We start from the raw sequence: 18,303 nt of genomic DNA, 5'->3' as shown, positions 1-18,303 counted from the left end.
ATATGAAGGAAGCAAACTGCACAGAACGTTGGGATACTGATAGAGGAAAGTCTCCATGATCTGCTTATACACTTATCTGAGGAAAATATCCAAAGACCAGATATTTTCTGTAATATGGATGATTCTCTTTGGAAACTGAAATCTTTCATATTACGTTAATTATCTGCATGTACCTCCTTTTCCTTCAAGGATAAGAAGGCAAAAAGACAACCTCTTGAAAAGGCCACCCCCTTATCTAGACCGGATTTCAGTTCCACCATATATCGTGCAGGCTGCACTAGGCATCTTCATTGAGAAGGCCAACCCCCTCCAGAAGACCTCTTTTCAGTGTCATTTTGGGTGGGGTTTCCCTGCACATTTATGTTGTCTGATGCCAAACGGCAGGTTTGTCCTGAGCGCTGCTTCATTTGCCGATCCAGAAATATATAAAATGGACTAAAAAAGTAGAGCAGAAGTGAACGGGACTAGAGCAATGGTGAGCACGGCCTCGTGTAAGAGTGGACGTAACTGAGCCATGTACTGATCCTGTCCGTTATGGAGCAATTATCGGTCAAAAATTAGGAATACGCACGGCTCTGGCTGCCATTACCCTCATCATTTCTCCTGACCCCATGGGATGGCCTTGAGCTAGGTCAGTGGACTCCAGAGCCTTGTGAGGGCAGGGTTAATATTGGACAGGCTGCACTGAGGACAATGGGCCTCTCATTAGCAGGCTGCGGGGGCTGCGCCGCTCCCAATCAGCCTTTTGTCTTATTTGCTGCTTCCAAACAATTTAGTGTTTGCAAAGGGATTTTTGTCTTGTTAGTAAAAAACAAAAAAACAAACCACTCTGGTGTCTGATGTCGCTCTTTATTTTGGGTTGTGGAGGGTTTCTGCTTGCAGCTTGTTGTGTGTACACACCCGGACATGAAGCAGCCTCTTAAAGGGACACTAAGGGCTCATGCACATGACGTATGTATTTTGTGGTACGCAAAACATGAATCCCCAAAAAGTACGGATGGCGCCCATGTGCATTCCCTATTTTACAGAACAGCCGACCCCCTAATAGAACAGTCCTATCCTTGTCCGTAATGCAGACAATAATAGGACCTGTTCTATTTTTTTTTTTGCAGAACGGACATATGGAAACGGAAAGCACACGGAGTAACTTTTTAAAAAAAAATTTTACATTTTTTTGCGTACCCATTGAAGTGAATGTTTCCGCATACGGTCCGCAAAAAAATCAGAACGGACGCGGAAAGAAAATAAGTTTGTGTGCATGAGCCCTTAGGCCCTTACTTCTGTGTTGGTGGCTCCATTTGGGACCTCTCTAGCGGTTTCCGCCAAAGAGGGGACAAAAAAAGTCCTGCTTGTAGGGCTTTTTTTTTTTTTTTTTACCAAAAAAGTAGACCCCTGAATGGAAACCAAATAGATCCCCATCTGTTTGGCTCTGTTGGTTTCAGTCATGAGCGGAGTCCAGTCCACTGAAGTTATTTTCGTACTGCTCCTATAACCGAGGTGGTCAATGGACATAACTAGTGCAGATGTGAACGTGGCCTAGCCAGTTTATAGGATTTACTGTGGACGGGAGTTATCAAAGCTGATGTAAAGGAAAACTGGCTTAGTTGCCCATAGCAACCAATCAGATTCCACTTTTCATTTTCCAGAGGAGCTGTGAAAACTGAGACTGAATCTGATTGGTTGCTATGGGCAACTAAGCCAGTTTTCCTATACACCAGTTTTCATAAAATACAGCGGGGGAGATTTGTCACTAAGGGTGGGTTCACAATATGTAGCCGCACACCACGTTCTTGTATCCTGCAGAGTTCGTTAAAAAAAAGGTTTACGTTTTTTACAATGGTAAAATTTTTATTTAATTTTTTTGTAACCCTATGGTGAATGGATCTCGCTGTATGGCATCAGTCTGAGGCATCAGTTTAACGTATACGTTTTTTTTTGTATACATTAAACGGATGTGAACCCAGCCTTAGCTAAAGTGCTGGGAACCTCTGGAGATTTTTACATCCATATGTGCGACTGATATCAGCCGCGCTTATTATGCCATTCTGAGGACGGCAATACAGTTGTATCCACAGCGGCCACTAGTTTTGTGGGCCCTGGATGTTTTGGCCTTATGACGCCCCAGGGGGTGACCCACTCTGGCACTGCTATTAATCCATATGCAAATGAGCAATGAATTGCACTGAGGGCAGATTCAAGCCATTCTGTGCACCCTTGCTTCCTCTGCCAGCCCCCTCCTCTTCTTGTCTGATATGACCTGGTGACTATAGACTACTGTGCTGCAACTTGACCATGTCTATCATGGATCGGGAAGAGCAAGGGTGCACAGAGTGGCTTGGGCCCCGCCTTCAGTGCACTTAACTGCCTATTTGCATATGGAGTAAAAGTACTTTCTCTCCAGAATGAAGCAACAGATCACAAAGGTTGCGCTAGCCCGACAAGGCGGTGTGCCTGGTGACAGATCACCAGCTAAATTTCCCCCTGAAGTTGATTATTATGCGTCATAGAGAATGCAGTGTGGCTTCTAATCACCAAATATATCAATGTCCACATTAATGTACATACATCCAACCAGGAACAATAGAGATTGCTGTGGATGGTTGCTGCATTGGACAATACAGCACCTGAGAGAAATCGGTATACATGTTGTCATCAAACTGCCTCAGTAGTGCAGCCTCCTGCTTTGGCCTTTATTAGATGAATTGATGGTTTATAGTCAATAACTCGCGTATAATGCTTTCACTTAAAGGGGTTGTCTCACCTCAGACATTGGGGGCATATCTCTAGGATATGCCCCCTCCCAATGTCTGGTTTGGGTCTCGCCCCGATACTTAAAATGGAGCCAAAGTGAGGGAGGCCACACTGTGCATTCGCGGCCGCCCTCCATTCATTCCTATGGGAGTGCCAAAAATAGCCAAGCTGCATGCTTGGATATTTTCAGCAGTCCCATTGAAATGAATGGGAAGCGCACTGAGCAAGCACAGCCAGCGCTCTATTCACTTCTATGGGGCTCATGGATATAGCTGAGCCAGTGCTCCCAAAGGAATGACTGGAGTGGTCCTTGCACCTATCTGACATTGGGGGCTTAGCCTAGCGATATGCCCCCAATGTCTGAGGTGAGACAACCCTTTAAGTGATAGCACTATACATGAGTAGCCCACTAGATGGTCCTTCTACTGGGCCCAGTGGAATCTGGTTGGTTGCTTTGGGCAACTAAAGCCAGTTCTACTTTACACCAATTTGGTAAATAACCCCCTTTGAGTTTAGTGAGCTGTAAAGTAGGTGGAATGAAAACCGTTCTTTTTAGGGGCCCTCAGAATTGTTTTCCTTGTCGGGCCCTAGGCTTGAGTCCCACACTGGGTAAGACCTACTAAATCCTAACACAAGTTTCCTCTTCTTTGATCTCTCTGGAGGACAATAACAACACAGACAATGGAGGTTTTGTAAAGCTGCGGCTGAATCAGCAGAGATTTGGTGATGTTCTGGTTTTGTAGGTTATGGATGACAGAAGTCACCGTCCTCCGGAGACCTGCTGATCCCTCGCTCCTCTTGTTACTCATCCATTTTGTGGTTTTAGTTTCAGCCTGAAGACTTTGCCTCTTGGGAAAAACACTTTTGTTTCTTCAAGGGCATTGGATACGGAGGGAACTCTCAGGAGGAGATGGACACCTGTGAGGCATCATCCTGGCAGCTGGTATCACCCTCATAGTAATGTTTAGGTGCTATCTGTTCTATTCTATAGAGGGGGTCCTTACTAATAAAATGGTGTCGTACAGGGTAACTGTCTAATATGCACCTTTGCCTTCCTGGCACTGATCATAGGAGTCCCATGTACCGTCAACATCTCCTCCCCCTACCCCCGATTGTAGAAGAGGGGCAGAATTGGCTAACAATGTCTGCTCCCCATTCTGATTGCTGCCTGTGGGACAGCGGTTTATCAAGAAAATGTAGACTAGCCATATGCATGATTCACAATGGCAGCGGATTCGGCCAAGAGCAACCTGTCAAATTTTACTGGATCCGGCATTGCCTGATTCTACAGTTCACCGCTACATCCCCATTGACTATAATGGGGTCCAGCCGTGATCCGGCCACTTTCCGGTATAAACGCCAGGTTTTGGCCAGACAAAAACCGTTGCATGCGATGGTTTTTGTCCAGGTGACTGTGCTGGATCAGGCGTGCTGCACATGTGAACGTACCCTCTAAGGGTGCCATCACACGCTGCAGACTTTGTTGCAGACTTTTCTGCAACTGAAGTTCCATTCACCGGAATGGAGCTTGCAGAAATCCATGTGCTTGCCGCCCCATTCAAATGAATGGAACAGATTTTCAGTCGCAGAAATTTCTGCAACAAAATCTGCAGCGTGTGAATGAGGTCTTGCCCTGGCTGTTGTGTAACCGGAGCCGCCTGTTTTTCTGCTTTTCTGTGCAATTAGAAGTCAGTGGTTTCCAGTGGTCTCTTTTGGGTAACCAACCTTGTTTCTCAATAGATTAGGGGGTCAGTAAACCACAGAGCCAAGTCACAATGGAAACGTGCTAGCCAGTCCGTTTCAGCATTCTTCCCAACCGTCCTGGATCCAGAGGGACAGTCCTGAATTTCAGCCTATGTTTTGCAGTCCCGGGGTGGATGCAGCATGTCCTGGGTTGAGCTGTACAGTGATGCAGAATTACATTTACCTAGTAACCCTCAGCCGTTCAGTGCAGACAGGCATGATGCAGTAACGTTATTACGTCTTCTGTGCCGGACAGACCTGCGGAGATACCTGCTTTATTCATTGTGGTAGCAAGTTATGCTAGTATTCATTTTGGAGGTACTAGGGGAGATCCCACCGTGCGGGGTAACTTAAGGGGGCACCAAACACGCCATTATACTTAGTGTGAAGGCACTTGGAGGGCATCTTTGCTGTGTATAGGGACACGGAGGGGGCATCACTACTGTGAGAGGGAGCTTAGGGGTAATATTTACTGCAAGGGGCACCATTACTGTTAGAAGACTTATAATCACTGTTTCTTTGGCACAGTGGTAACTTCCTGGGACTGGGTGCGTGTGATGATATAAACAGGGACTGGGCAGAGTTAGAGGTGCAGCTTAATGTAAAATATTGCCTTCGGAGACTCGAAAAGCTTATAATATATTCTATGTAAACTCCACCCAGAACTACTGTAGATGCCATGTGCAATGTGCCGCAATTAACACCACAATCCGAGTGACCCCCTCACACCAAAATGCATCCCCTCCCAAAGGGGCTTTCTGGGAGTTTGATACTGATGACCTATCCTCATGATACTATTGTAGAAGCGGAGCTCCGCACACTGGGTTGGCTGGTGCCAGCAAGGACTTGGTAGTCGTAATCAGAGAAGAGAAGATTGCAGCACACAGGAACTTCTTTGCAATTTCATATCATTTATTAATTTGACATCATTATATTTGACTCATGATCCAGTTACATTATGCAACATCATAGCCACTTTTGATAATCGTGCTCACCGGACGTTTCGATCCCAAAAGGACCTTCTTCAGCGGTCTAGTTATCTGGTTTTAGTGGCTTGGAGGTATCGCCATACTTCCAAGCCACTAAAACCAGATAACTAGACCACTGAAGAAGGTCCATTTGGGATCAAAACGTCCAGTCAGCACGATTATCAAAAGTGGCTATGATGTTGCATAATGTAACTGGATCATGAGTCAAATATAATGTCAAATTAATAAATGATATGAAATTGCAAAGCAGTTCCTGTGTGCTGCAATCTTCTCTTCTCTTTAGCCTCATGATAGGTCATCAATATCTAATCGGTGGGGGTCTGACTCCTGGCACCACTGCTGTCATTCGTTGAGGCCATGGTGCTCTGGTGAGAAACGCGGTGGCATGACTTTCATCGTCACATGGCCCAAGCACAGCTCAGTCCTATTCAAGTGAATGGGACTGAACCGTAATACCAAGCACAGCCGTTGTACGGCACTGTGCTTGGTAACCCGTGAATAGGTCTCAGTACTCGCCGGTGCGTAGAGGCCTCTTGAAACAGGAGTCGGACCCCCTACCAATCAGATACTGATGACTTCCCTTGAGGATAGCTCATCAATATTTAATTCCTGGAAAACCCCTTGAGGCTCCATTCACACGTCCGCAAAATGGGTCCGCAATTTTGCGGAAAGGGTGCGGACCCATTCATTCTCTATGAGGACGGAATGTGCTGTCCGCATCCACATTTGCGGATCCGCACTTCCGCATCCGTGCTTCCGTTTCCGCAAAAAAATAGAACATGTCCTATTCTTGTCCGCAATTGCGGAGAAGAACAGGCATATTCTATTAGTGTCGGCAATGTGCGGTCCGCAAAATGCGGAACGCACATTGCCGCTTTTCCGTGTTTTGCGGATCTGTGGCTCCGTGTATCCGCAAAACACATTGAGGACGTGTGAATGGAGCCTAACATTCTTGTGGCCTGTAGCCATCACTAGGGGGAGCTCAATGTAGTTATACTGCTCCTGATGAACTCATATATAATACGTACACAGCAAGCTTTCCTCTTGGTCGTTGACAGCAGCCCTTGTGGAAAACGTCACTTCTTTAAGGAGACTTTTGCAGTGGGAATCCATATATGATACCTGCATGGACAGGGGTTCTCCATTTCATAACATTGCTCTACTTTGCGTGATTGCAGGGCCCCCATAGACAGTAATTAGATTCCACAAGTAGGTGCCAGAGTGTGGGTGATGTGGGCAGCATGATTTTACTTGCTCTTCTGTCTCGTCATCTCTCTCCAGAACTTTCCAGTTACGTAACAGGCAGGATTTCATAACCATCCCTGTATACAGAGCAGTATTTACCCAGCACTCCCCACTGTCTGGAGCAGAGAACTTGCTTTTTTTATGGGATCGCCTGAGGGTCAGTCCTCAAAAGTCAAAGCCAGTCCTGTGTGTGTATATAGGTGAAACTCGAAAAATTAGAATATTGTCCAAAAGTCCATTTATTTCAGTAATGCAACTTAAAATTAGAATTTTGTGAAAAGGTTCAATATTCTAGGCTCAAAGTGTCACACTCTAGTCAGCTGATTAATCCATATCCCCTGAGCAAAGGGGACCTGAGATTGTGACTTTGGGGTTTCATAAACTGTAAGCCATAATCATCCAAATTATAACAAAGGCTTGAAATATCTCGCTTTGTATATAATGAGTCTCTCATATGTTAGTTTCACCTTTTAAGTTGCATTACTGAAATAAATGAACTTTGCACGATATTCAAATTTTTCGAGTTTCACCTGTAATCTTAGGGCTCATGCACACGACCTTTGTTGTTTTGCGGTCTGCTTTTCACTATGTTCAGTTTTTTTTCTCTGATTTAAGTCCTCTTCCGTTCTGTTATTCCACAAAACATATCCGTATGGTATTTTTTGCGGACCCATTGACTTGAATGGGGCCTCGAACCGTGATTTGGAGATGCAGTACATTTTTGCGGAACGGCCATGCGGACAAACGGAATGTACACAGAGTAACTTCTGTATTTTCTACAGCCCCATTGAAGTGAATGGTTCCGCATACGATTTGATTTGCGGACAATGATAGGACATGCACTACTTTTTTGTGAAATGGAAATACGGAATGTACACAGAGTACCTTCCGTTGTTTTTGCATACCCATTGAAGTGAATGGTTCCGCATACGGTCCGCAAAAAAAAAAAAACGGAACGGAAGCGGAAAGAAAATACGTTCATGTGGATGAGGACGCTGACCAGGAGCAAATCCTTGAAGCTGGATGTCGGGGGTTATAAACAGGGCCGGACTGGGAACTTAAAGTGATCCTGGAAAAAATAAAAATAAAGCTGGCCTCATGTTGTAGGCGGGTCCAAATTGACAGAAGTCAGGGCTGATATAAGTAGGCAGGGCAAACAAGTAGGCGGGGCCAGCGGTACTGTAGTGCAGCACAAAATACCGCCCCAGCAGAACCAAATACACAGTACCTCAGCATTTACCTCTATCATCGTCCTGAGTAAGGTAATACAGTTGAATGCAGGAGGGCACTTTCTTCTGCCAGCCAGGTGATATTAAGTACTAGATGTTACTAGCATTTATTAATGCTGAGAGCATCAGATTGCTATGTAACCAACTGTAAGCCGTGAGGAGGGCTTGGGCGGCTCCATAGGCATCAGCCCGCTGGGACATTTTCCTGTAGGATCTATGGCCAGTCCACCCCTGGTTATAAAAGTTGTCGTGAAGAACTGTGGGTGACTAGAGGATGGGTGAATACAATCTGTTGTTCCCTGTTGTCAACTATTTTAGGCCATGGAGAGGCTGACTGTAGTCTTACTGAATTGGATAATTGACACGATGTGCAGAAACATCCTTGTCCCCATAGACCAGTGCTTCTCAAATAGTGGGGCGCTCCCCCCAGGGGGGGCGCCAGGCTCCGTAAAGGGGGGGCTCGTTCAGGGCCGGCCTTTGGGGTGTGCGAATTTCTTCTGTATAATGCCGGCAGGCCGGGCGGCCGGCGCGTCCCTCAGTGATGTCACGTGCCTGCGCCGCCTGCTTTATGAATGAAGCAGGCGGCGCAGACAAGTGACGTCACTGAGGGACGCGCCGGCCTGCCTGCCGGCATTATACAGAAGAAATTCGGATTTACGGTACTATTAGGAGTGAGGGGGGCATGTTTAATAACTTTAAACGGCGGCGGGCACACGGAATCTATGGATGGCACAGTTAAGGGGTGGGGGTCTGTGGATGGCACTGTTATGGGCTGGGGGGGGGGGGGCCACTGTGGATGGCACATATATAACAGTGCCAGCCACAGATCCCCCTGTAACAGTGCCAGCCACAGATCCCCCATAAGTGTCCGTCATCCACAGATCCCCCCCCATAAGTGTCCGTCATCCACAGATCCCCCCCATGAGTGTCCGTCATCCACAGATCCCCCCCATGAGTGTCCGTCATCCACAGATCCCCCCCATGAGTGTCCGTCATCCACAGATCCCCCCCATGAGTGTCCGTCATCCACAGATCCCCCCCATGAGTGTCCGTCATCCACAGATCCCCCCCATGAGTGTCCGTCATCCACAGATCCCCCCCATGAGTGTCCGTCATCCACAGATCCCCCCCATGAGTGTCCGTCATCCACAGATCCCCCCCATGAGTGTCCGTCATCCACAGATCCCCCCCATGAGTGTCCGTCATCCACAGATCCCCCCCATGAGTGTCCGTCATCCACAGATCCCCCCCATGAGTGTCCGTCATCCACAGATCCCCCCCATGAGTGTCCGTCATCCACAGATCCCCCCCATGAGTGTCCGTCATCCACAGATCCCCCCCATGAGTGTCCGTCATCCACAGATCCCCCCCATGAGTGTCCGTCATCCACAGATCCCCCCCATGAGTGTCCGTCATCCACAGCTCCCCCCCATGAGTGTCCGTCATCCACAGATCCCCCCCATGAGTGTCCGTCATCCACAGATCCCCCCCATGAGTGTCCGTCATCCACAGATCCCCCCCATGAGTGTCCGTCATCCACAGATCCCCCCCATGAGTGTCCGTCATCCACAGATCCCCCCCATGAGTGTCCGTCATCCACAGATCCCCCCCATGAGTGTCCGTCATCCACAGATCCCCCCCATGAGTGTCCGTCATCCACAGATCCCCCCCATGAGTGTCCGTCATCCACAGATCCCCCCCATGAGTGTCCGTCATCCACAGATCCCCCCCATGAGTGTCCGTCATCCACAGATCCCCCCCATGAGTGTCCGTCATCCACAGATCCCCCCCATGAGTGTCCGTCATCCACAGATCCCCCCCATGAGTGTCCGTCATCCACAGATCCCCCCCATGAGTGTCCGTCATCCACAGATCCCCCCCATGAGTGTCCGTCATCCACAGATCCCCCCCATGAGTGTCCGTCATCCACAGATCCCCCCCATGAGTGTCCGTCATCCACAGATCCCCCCCATGAGTGTCCGTCATCCACAGATCCCCCCCCATAAGTGTCCGTCATCCACAGATCCCCCCCCCATAAGTGTCCGTCATCCACAGATCCCCCCCCCATAAGTGTCCGTCATCCACAGATCCCCCCCCCATAAGTGTCCGTCATCCACAGATCCCCCCCCCATAAGTGTCCGTCATCCACAGATCCCCCCCCCATAAGTGTCCGTCATCCACAGATCCCCCCCCCATAAGTGTCCGTCATCCACAGATCCCCCCCCCATAAGTGTCCGTCATCCACAGATCCCCCCCCCATAAGTGTCCGTCATCCACAGATCCCCCCCCCATAAGTGTCCGTCATCCACAGATCCCCCCCCCATAAGTGTCCGTCATCCACAGATCCCCCCCCCATAAGTGTCCGTCATCCACAGATCCCCCCCCCATAAGTGTCCGTCATCCACAGATCCCCCCCCCATAAGTGTCCGTCATCCACAGATCCCCCCCCCATAAGTGTCCGTCATCCACAGATCCCCCCCCCATAAGTGTCCGTCATCCACAGATCCCCCCCCCATAAGTGTCCGTCATCCACAGATCCCCCCCCCATAAGTGTCCGTCATCCACAGATCCCCCCCATAAGTGTCCATCATCCACAGATCCCCCCATAAGTGTGTGTCCGATCCACATTTCTTTCTTTTTATATTCTCTTATACGTTAATAAGGATACAGTGTTATGCAGAGGTGTACTTATAACAATTTTATAGACAAATGATACTATTTACAGTCGTGCGCGCGGGGGGGGGGGGTCGCGCGCGAAATGTTTTCTTCTTCCTAGGGGGGGCATGACAGAAAATAATTGAGAAGCACTGGTTTAGGGAGACCCCAGTTAGTAGGTTAGGTGGAGTTTAGAGGGGATGGGAGGAGGAATCTGTGAAAGTCGGGGATTGGGTGGTTTAAGTGTAAGGGTGTGGTTAAGGGGTTAAATAAGGAAGCTGAGGGGAGACCGGGGGCCATTTTGTCAGATCCTGAAAAGAGCTTCTGCCCACCATCCCTTTATTTAAGGGGTTGGGGTGGAGGTTTAAGGGGTAATGGGGCAGGTGGGGGTAGTTTAGGTGTCACGGTGGCTGTGGCAGGGGGAGGTCCTTGAAGTTGGTCTGATTCACAGAGGAGGATGCTGGGAGGGCTCCATGGTTGGGGCTGGACTCCCAGTGGTGACGGATTTAAAAGAGGCCATTCAGTGGTGCTTCTGAGCTGGAGGGCAACGGCTGGAAGCAAGACGGCTCACCCAGTGGGGTATTTGCGGTTGTTTGGGGGCTTCAAGGACCTCCCCTCGGGGGGGGGGGGGGGGGAGAATTGTTATTTATTATATGTTATGTTTATATGTTAATAAAAGACGGCTGCTGTGGCTGATTTATTCCAAGCCTGGTGTCCGTGTGTCATTTTGGGGCATGTTAGAGATGAGGTATGGGTGAAGGTAGGATACGGGGTTTGGAGAAAAAAGAGTGGGGTATGGTTAGGGGTCGGACGGCTGATAACCAATACCACCGTCATGATCACTGTAGTATCTGTCTCTATGGCGGTGTGCTCCTGCCTATGGCCAGGGGCGTAGCTATAGGGGAAGCAACTACTGTGGGGCCCAGTCATTTCTAGCTACGCCACTGCCTATGACCCTCCTACTGTTGTGAAACTACAACTCCCAGCATGCCCGGGCAGACTGCAGGTTGAGGGCTACAAGTTGACCACTGGTCTGTGGTATGAATGCCCTACTAGCCCTTCAGAGGGTACTGCTGGAGTAACGCACTCCAATCTGGACCCCTCCTCCCCCACCCCATATGGACCCTGATACCATTGGCTTCCATGCTCTTCTCACGTGTTGCATTTTTTGAATTGTGCTGCATTGCACACGGCCACTAGAAAAGACTGCGTGCAATCTGGAAATACTTAATCCCAGCTCAAATAGCTGACCATTCACACACAGTGCCTGGCCGAGACACATGGATCAGGTTGCATATTTTTTTTTTTTTTTTAAGGGTGTGTTGTGGAAGAATGGTTGTTATTATATGCAGGAAGCTGGGATGACAGGGTTAATGTAACCAGAGAGGGGAGTCCAGGCCCACAGGCTCCTGTATCCCGTGACCACAGAGCGGCATTATTTATTTATTACCCATTATTTGAAGAGCCCACCTCCCCCATCCTCCAAATAAAATGTAAAAAACGGTAAATATAATTCCATTAAGTCTTTTATTCAGCCATTTTATCTGTTTCTAGGAAAGCTGGATGATAAGAAATTTGGCCAACTTACAGCTTTCATTTGAATCCTCAATGGCAAATGTGCAGAACATAATAGGATCTCATAGATGCCAAACCAAGGGTCCTTATTGGGCCTCCAATGCCATGGCAAGCCACTGGCACCCGATTGGTTTACAAAGGGAGTACCCTCCATCTGCAAAACTACTAATATGCTGCTGTCGCTATTGACTGTGACATCTAAAGGGTTCAACCTTGCAGCTGGGTGCCAGCTGGTAATGTGGTGAGTGGCATTGCCCCATTCGATCAGTTTTGATACAATATCATGCAAATACTCAAATTGGAAGGGAATCGCCTATCTTTAGTGTATGATGGCAGTGCTATTACACATCCGTAATAATGGGTCCGCATCCGTTCCGCAAATTACAGAACGGGTGCGGACCCATTCATTCTCTATGGGGCAGGAATGGATGTGGACAGCACAGAGTGTGCTGTCCGCATTTCCGGAGCGCGCCGCCGTCCTTCCGGTCCGCGGCTCCGGAAAAAAATAGAACATGTCCTATTCTTGTCCGCAATGCATTTCTATGGGGGTGCTGGCCGGGTGTATTGTGGATCCGCAATACACTACGGACGTGTGAATGGACCCTAATATGATTAAAACTTTACCTTTTGTGTGGATTATCAATATTTCAGAAATCTGGAAAATTAACTTTGGTATGCAAATGAGGTTAAAAGTGCCCTGCGGGGGCGTCACCAATGCTTTCAAGGATTCCGAGCCTGCCTCTCCCCAGAGTCGAAGACCGCCCCCTCACTTGTTCCCAGTACCTGCCCTTGCAATTTCCAGTCCGCCCCCTCCTCCGTGACATCACATACTTCTTTTGAACTCTGCCCGCTTTAGTCTCATGAGACTTCCATGCTGTGGGCATCTAAATCAAGTGACCGAGCTTGGCGCATGTGCACTACCTACAGTGAGTTATGTGGTCAATGCACCTGCGCAAAATTTTACAGGGGCCAAACGCTAACAATGCAGTCAGAGTTCAAAAGAAGAATGACATTGCAGAGGAAGGGGCGGACTGGAAGGGGCAAGGAGAGGTGTAGTATACGGGAGTTGTAATACCCGTTACTACCAAAGTGTCATTTGGTGTGCTGTCGTCCCTCCTTAATTATGGAAAGTTGTTGTATGTCAGTTTTATAAAATGTAATGTAATGCATGTATTTTCCTGTTACTGAGATTTGCATGTACAGGCCTGCTAGGGGTGTCATTACCGTTTCTAGTCCATAGAGGGAGCTAGGGAGCCCTAGTTTATATAAGGCTAGACAGGGAAGTGCAAAGCAGACGGAGTCTAGTGTCTGTAATCTACAGATGGAGATTAGATAATGTCTGAGACCAGTCCAGGCCTGAAGCCTGCTGTTCAGGAGAAGATTCCCTCCTGAATCCCTACATGCAGAAGCAGGAATACCTTAGCCTGAGGAACCATTCAGAAGCTAGGAGAGACAGAGGCAAAGATCAGGAAAGCAAGAGGTACTCAGAAAGACAGAGGAGGTACTTATTAAAGCTATAGCCAAGGAGATAAAGCCAGAACTAGGTTAATGGGCCTTGGTGAAGATATGCTATATTCCAGGATCAGACAGAAATAGAGTGCTAGCTCCTGTGCTGCAAGTCCTGTGTTCAACACTCTGTAATTACCTTGCTGTAACTGAATTGCCTGCATCGACCGAATTGCAAAATCGACTGTATGCTGAGGAACTGCGTTTCCAATATTGTCTCTGCCTGCAAACTACTAAAAGTTGAAGTTCTGTTTTAACACCACGTTTCCTCAAATTATTCCTGCATCCGCAAACGGCGTGCCACCGTTTACTTGGCACTGGCGTCACGAACTATTTCTACCTATACCTGCCCTTGCAGAGAGTCAGCTGTACCAGGTTAGTGTATATTGCACTACATCACCCAGAAACACCTACTGCACACAACTTGAGTACACTGCACCTCTCTTTTGGCGTTCCACGAACAGGATACGCACGCTTTCTAGTGCAAGAAGCGTGAACTTTGTGCCTTATACCGTTGCCCTGTGACCAAAGTGACAATTTGCCTGTTTTATTCAAGTGGACTTTGTGGACTGAAAATCGTACCCAAAGTGTACCAAAAACCTCTAAAAAGCGCTGTGCAGTGTTGCGCTACCCAGAGGAAGAAAATCGCCGCATTGGAGTGTGGTTTTGTGGACTTTTTACAATCCTGCTTGCTGTCAGTGAATGGACAGCGTTTTGCTAAAGATGGCCACCGGCTGCCTGGAGTAAAGTTTCCCGCGCCGCTGAGGACATTCGTGGGCGGATCCCTGCAAAGACACAGAGAGTCCCGCCCCTCTTCATCACCGCACCGCCGCGGCCCTGCTTCTCCTGTGTCACCGCGGTCTCAGGACGTCCGGAATCTCGCGAGACTTGGCCTGCGCAAGACCAGCGATACCGGTAAGCACTTGTAACCGGAGGGAAGGGGAGTGTACCGGCCCCTTTAGTCGCCAGCGGCCACCTCTCAATAGACTACCATGTCAGAGCCAGGAGTGCCTGAGCAGCCGGCCCCAGGAGAGCTTGCGGCTCCTGATCACCCTACAGCCCCTAGCATGATGCCCTTTACCATGCCCTACTATTTCGGGGCCCCATGGTTCCCCCGCTACAGGGGAGAGACCCATACCCTAAGGGACTTTAAAGAAAAGTTGCTGGCACTATTCCGATTGTACCCTATAAATGCCGACCAGCAAATGGAAATCCTGCTAGCGCAGCTGGAGGGAGCTGCCCGCAGGGAGGTATTATCCTGGCCTGCTACTGAGCGGAGTACTCTAGAACAGATATTCACCCGCCTCAGAGCCACTTTTGAAACTAGGACTGCCTCAGAGATAAAGATGCACTTCTTTGGCAAGAAACAGAAGTCCGGTGAGTCCCTCCGTGACTTTGCCCTATCACTTCAGGAGGCTTTAGGGGCTGTAATCCAGATAGATCCCAAAGAGGCTGATAACCGGGACCAGACCCTGAGGGAACAATTTATCAACGGGGTGTCTAGTGAACAAATAAGGACCCAGTTAAAGATGCTGTCCGCCCAGCACCCTAACAGTACCTTTCTGGACTTTAAAGAACTGGCTATAAAAATTCTGGGGTCCACAGTATCTCCTGAGTTGAGCGCCCTATCTGAGTCATCAGCCTGCAAGCCAAAACCGCTTGTCACTAACCGAGCTGAGGCCGGCCAAGCTGTTCAAGTGTCAGCTACTGATACTATTGCCATGCTGACAGAGCAAGTAAATCACCTCACTAAAAGTTTAGAGAAAGTGTGCAGAAAAATAGAGGAATGGGAAAAACCCATAATGCTAGATGAAGAATTCCTGTCACCTCCTAGGCCGTTCCCACCTCCTTACCAAGAGACTCACCCCAGGGATCCTGGGAGGCGTAATAGAGGTCGCAAGAAGCCCGTGTGTACATACTGCAAAAAGCTGGGACACACAGAATCCACGTGCTGGCAGTTAAACGGGCAACCCCTGAGGCTGAGGACCACCCCTCGGGAGGTAGAACACTAGGTCCAGAGGATCCAAATTGGATGCCACGGTATGTAGGATCCCATCCTAAAATCAATATAGAGATCAACGGGGTCCCCTTTGAAGCCCTATTAGATACTGGGTCTCAGGTCACTACTATTCAGCTGCCTGCATTTGAAAGGTTCTGGGACACCAACCAGTTGACCCAGCCGCCTGAATCCTGGGTGGAAATTATCGCCAGCAATGGCAAACCAGTAAAGACTCATGGATACTGGGAACCCACCCTGCAGGTGGGAGAAGTAACCCTGCCTCAACAGGGAGTGATCGTAGTACAGGCCGGTGACAGAGGAGGACATCCTGTCATTCTAGGCACCAATGTCTTCAAAAACTGTTATTCAGAAATACTTGCTGTATTACATCAGACTTTGCCCACTGCTTCCTCTGCATCCAGGAGGGTGATTCAAAAGACTATCACTGTGTTAAGTGCCCAGCAGAGGTTTGCTAATGGGAAAGGAGAAATTTGTACTGCCAGGATCCGTGATATTAAGCCTGTGACTTTGCCTCCTAATTCTCAAACTCTTTTGTGGTGTCGTGCTGTCCTGGGAGTCGAAGGCCGAGATTATCCAGCCCTGGTGGAACCACTCCAGATGGAGGATTATCCTTATGTGAGAGCTGCCAAGTGCCTGGTGAACGTCTCCCAAGGTAAAGTACCTGTCCGTCTGATTAATCTGAGTAATCATCCTGTTGCGCTTACTAAGCATTGCCCTGTTGCCCAGCTGTCCCAGGTGTCCTTCCAAGACATCATTCGTCTTCCAGTGACAGAAAAGCCGCCAGCTGCAGACAGCAGATGTTCGCCGGTGACCCAGCCACAAGTGCCCTGGTGGGAAGAGCTCCATGTCGGGGACGAGAATACCCCCCAACAACAACAAGAAGGGATTATACAGCTTGTCAAGGAGCACCACCAGGCCTTCAGTAAGCATGCCACTGATTATGGAGAGGTGAGTGCCATACAACACACTATACCTACTGGCTCTCATCCTCCTATCAAGGAGAGGTACCGACCTTTACCGCCTACTTCATATCAGACTGTAAAGGAAATGATCCAAGAGATGAAGGACTCTAATGTAATCCGGGACAGCCGTAGTCCGTGGGCTGCACCCCTGGTCCTTGTAAAGAAGAAGGACGGTGGTATCCGTTTCTGTGTGGATTATAGGAAAATTAATCAAATAACCCACAAAGATGCATACCCACTGCCCCGCATTGAGGAGTCACTAACTGCTCTGGGCTCCTCTGCCTATTTCTCCACATTGGACTTGACCAGTGGCTACTGGCAAGTACCCATGGCCCCTGCAGATAGAGAAAAGACTGCCTTCACTACTCCCATGGGCCTGTTCGAATTCAATTGTATGCCGTTCGGGCTATGTAATGCCCCAGGAACTTTCCAGAGACTAATGGAACGGTGTTTGGGTCACAAAAACTTCGAAACAGTGCTGCTGTATCTAGATGACGTCATTGTGTACTCAAAAACATATGAGGACCATCTGAAACATTTGGCAGAAGTATTTGAAATCCTTATCAAATATGGCTTGAAGGTAAAGCCATCCAAGTGTCACCTGCTCAAGCCTGCAGTAAGATACCTGGGGCATATAGTAAGCGGAGAGGGAGTGCAACCTGACCCTGATAAATTAGCAGCTGTCCGTAATTGGCCGGTTCCTACTACTGTCAAAGAGGTGAGGAGTTTCCTTGGTTTTGCCGGCTACTATAGACGTTTTATCCCCCATTTTGCTCAAATAGCTGATCCTATCCAGGAGCTCTTGAGGGGGCAACCCAAAAAGAGTCCTAGAACTCCTGTGCCCATTGAGTGGAATGAGAAAAGAGAGATAGCGTTCCAATTGCTAAAAAAGAAACTGACCGAGCCTCCAGTGTTAGGTTATCCAGATTATAGCAAGCCCTTCCATCTCTATACTGATGCTAGCAAGCGAGGCCTGGGAGCTGTGTTAGCCCAGATCCAAGAGGGAAAAGAGAGAGTGATAGCATATGCAAGCCGCTCCCTGAAAGGAGCTGAGAAAAATGACCAGAATTATAGTTCCTTCAAACTAGAGTTCCTGGCATTAGTGTGGGCGGTGACAGAAAAATTCAAGGATTATCTAGCCGCCACCCCGTTCATTGCATTCACTGACAATAACCCTCTGGCACATCTCAATACAGCTAGATTGGGGGCCTTGGAGCAGAGATGGGCCTCTCGCCTTGCCAACTATAATTTCTCTGTAAAGTATCGTGCTGGACGTACTAATGATAACGCTGATGCTTTATCCAGGCTTCCCACAGAGACAGCTCCTGATGATGTGCGAGATGCTTGGGAAGATGTAGAGATGCCGGCTTTCTATAACAAATTTGCTCAACAGGATCAGGCTCGAGCTACCAATAACAGAGCTGCAGTTCCTTCACCCTTCAGTAGGCCTGAACCTAAGGAAGAAAGGTGGGTGAAACTACAGTCTGAAAGTAGAGTGCTGGGTGAGTTGTTGGACTTCATTACTAGTGGCAGAGCCCCTGAGAGGATCCGGCGTAAGAGTGCAGATCCTGAGCTCATCAAATTGTGGAGACAGCGCCATCAACTCTTCATACAAAAGGGCCTATTGC

This window comes from Bufo bufo, chromosome 6 (assembly GCF_905171765.1).
Source record: "Bufo bufo chromosome 6, aBufBuf1.1, whole genome shotgun sequence".
NCBI classification, from domain to species: domain Eukaryota; kingdom Metazoa; phylum Chordata; class Amphibia; order Anura; family Bufonidae; genus Bufo; species Bufo bufo.
The sequence above is the reverse complement of the archived record's forward strand: the minus strand, read 5'-3'. Positions refer to the sequence as shown.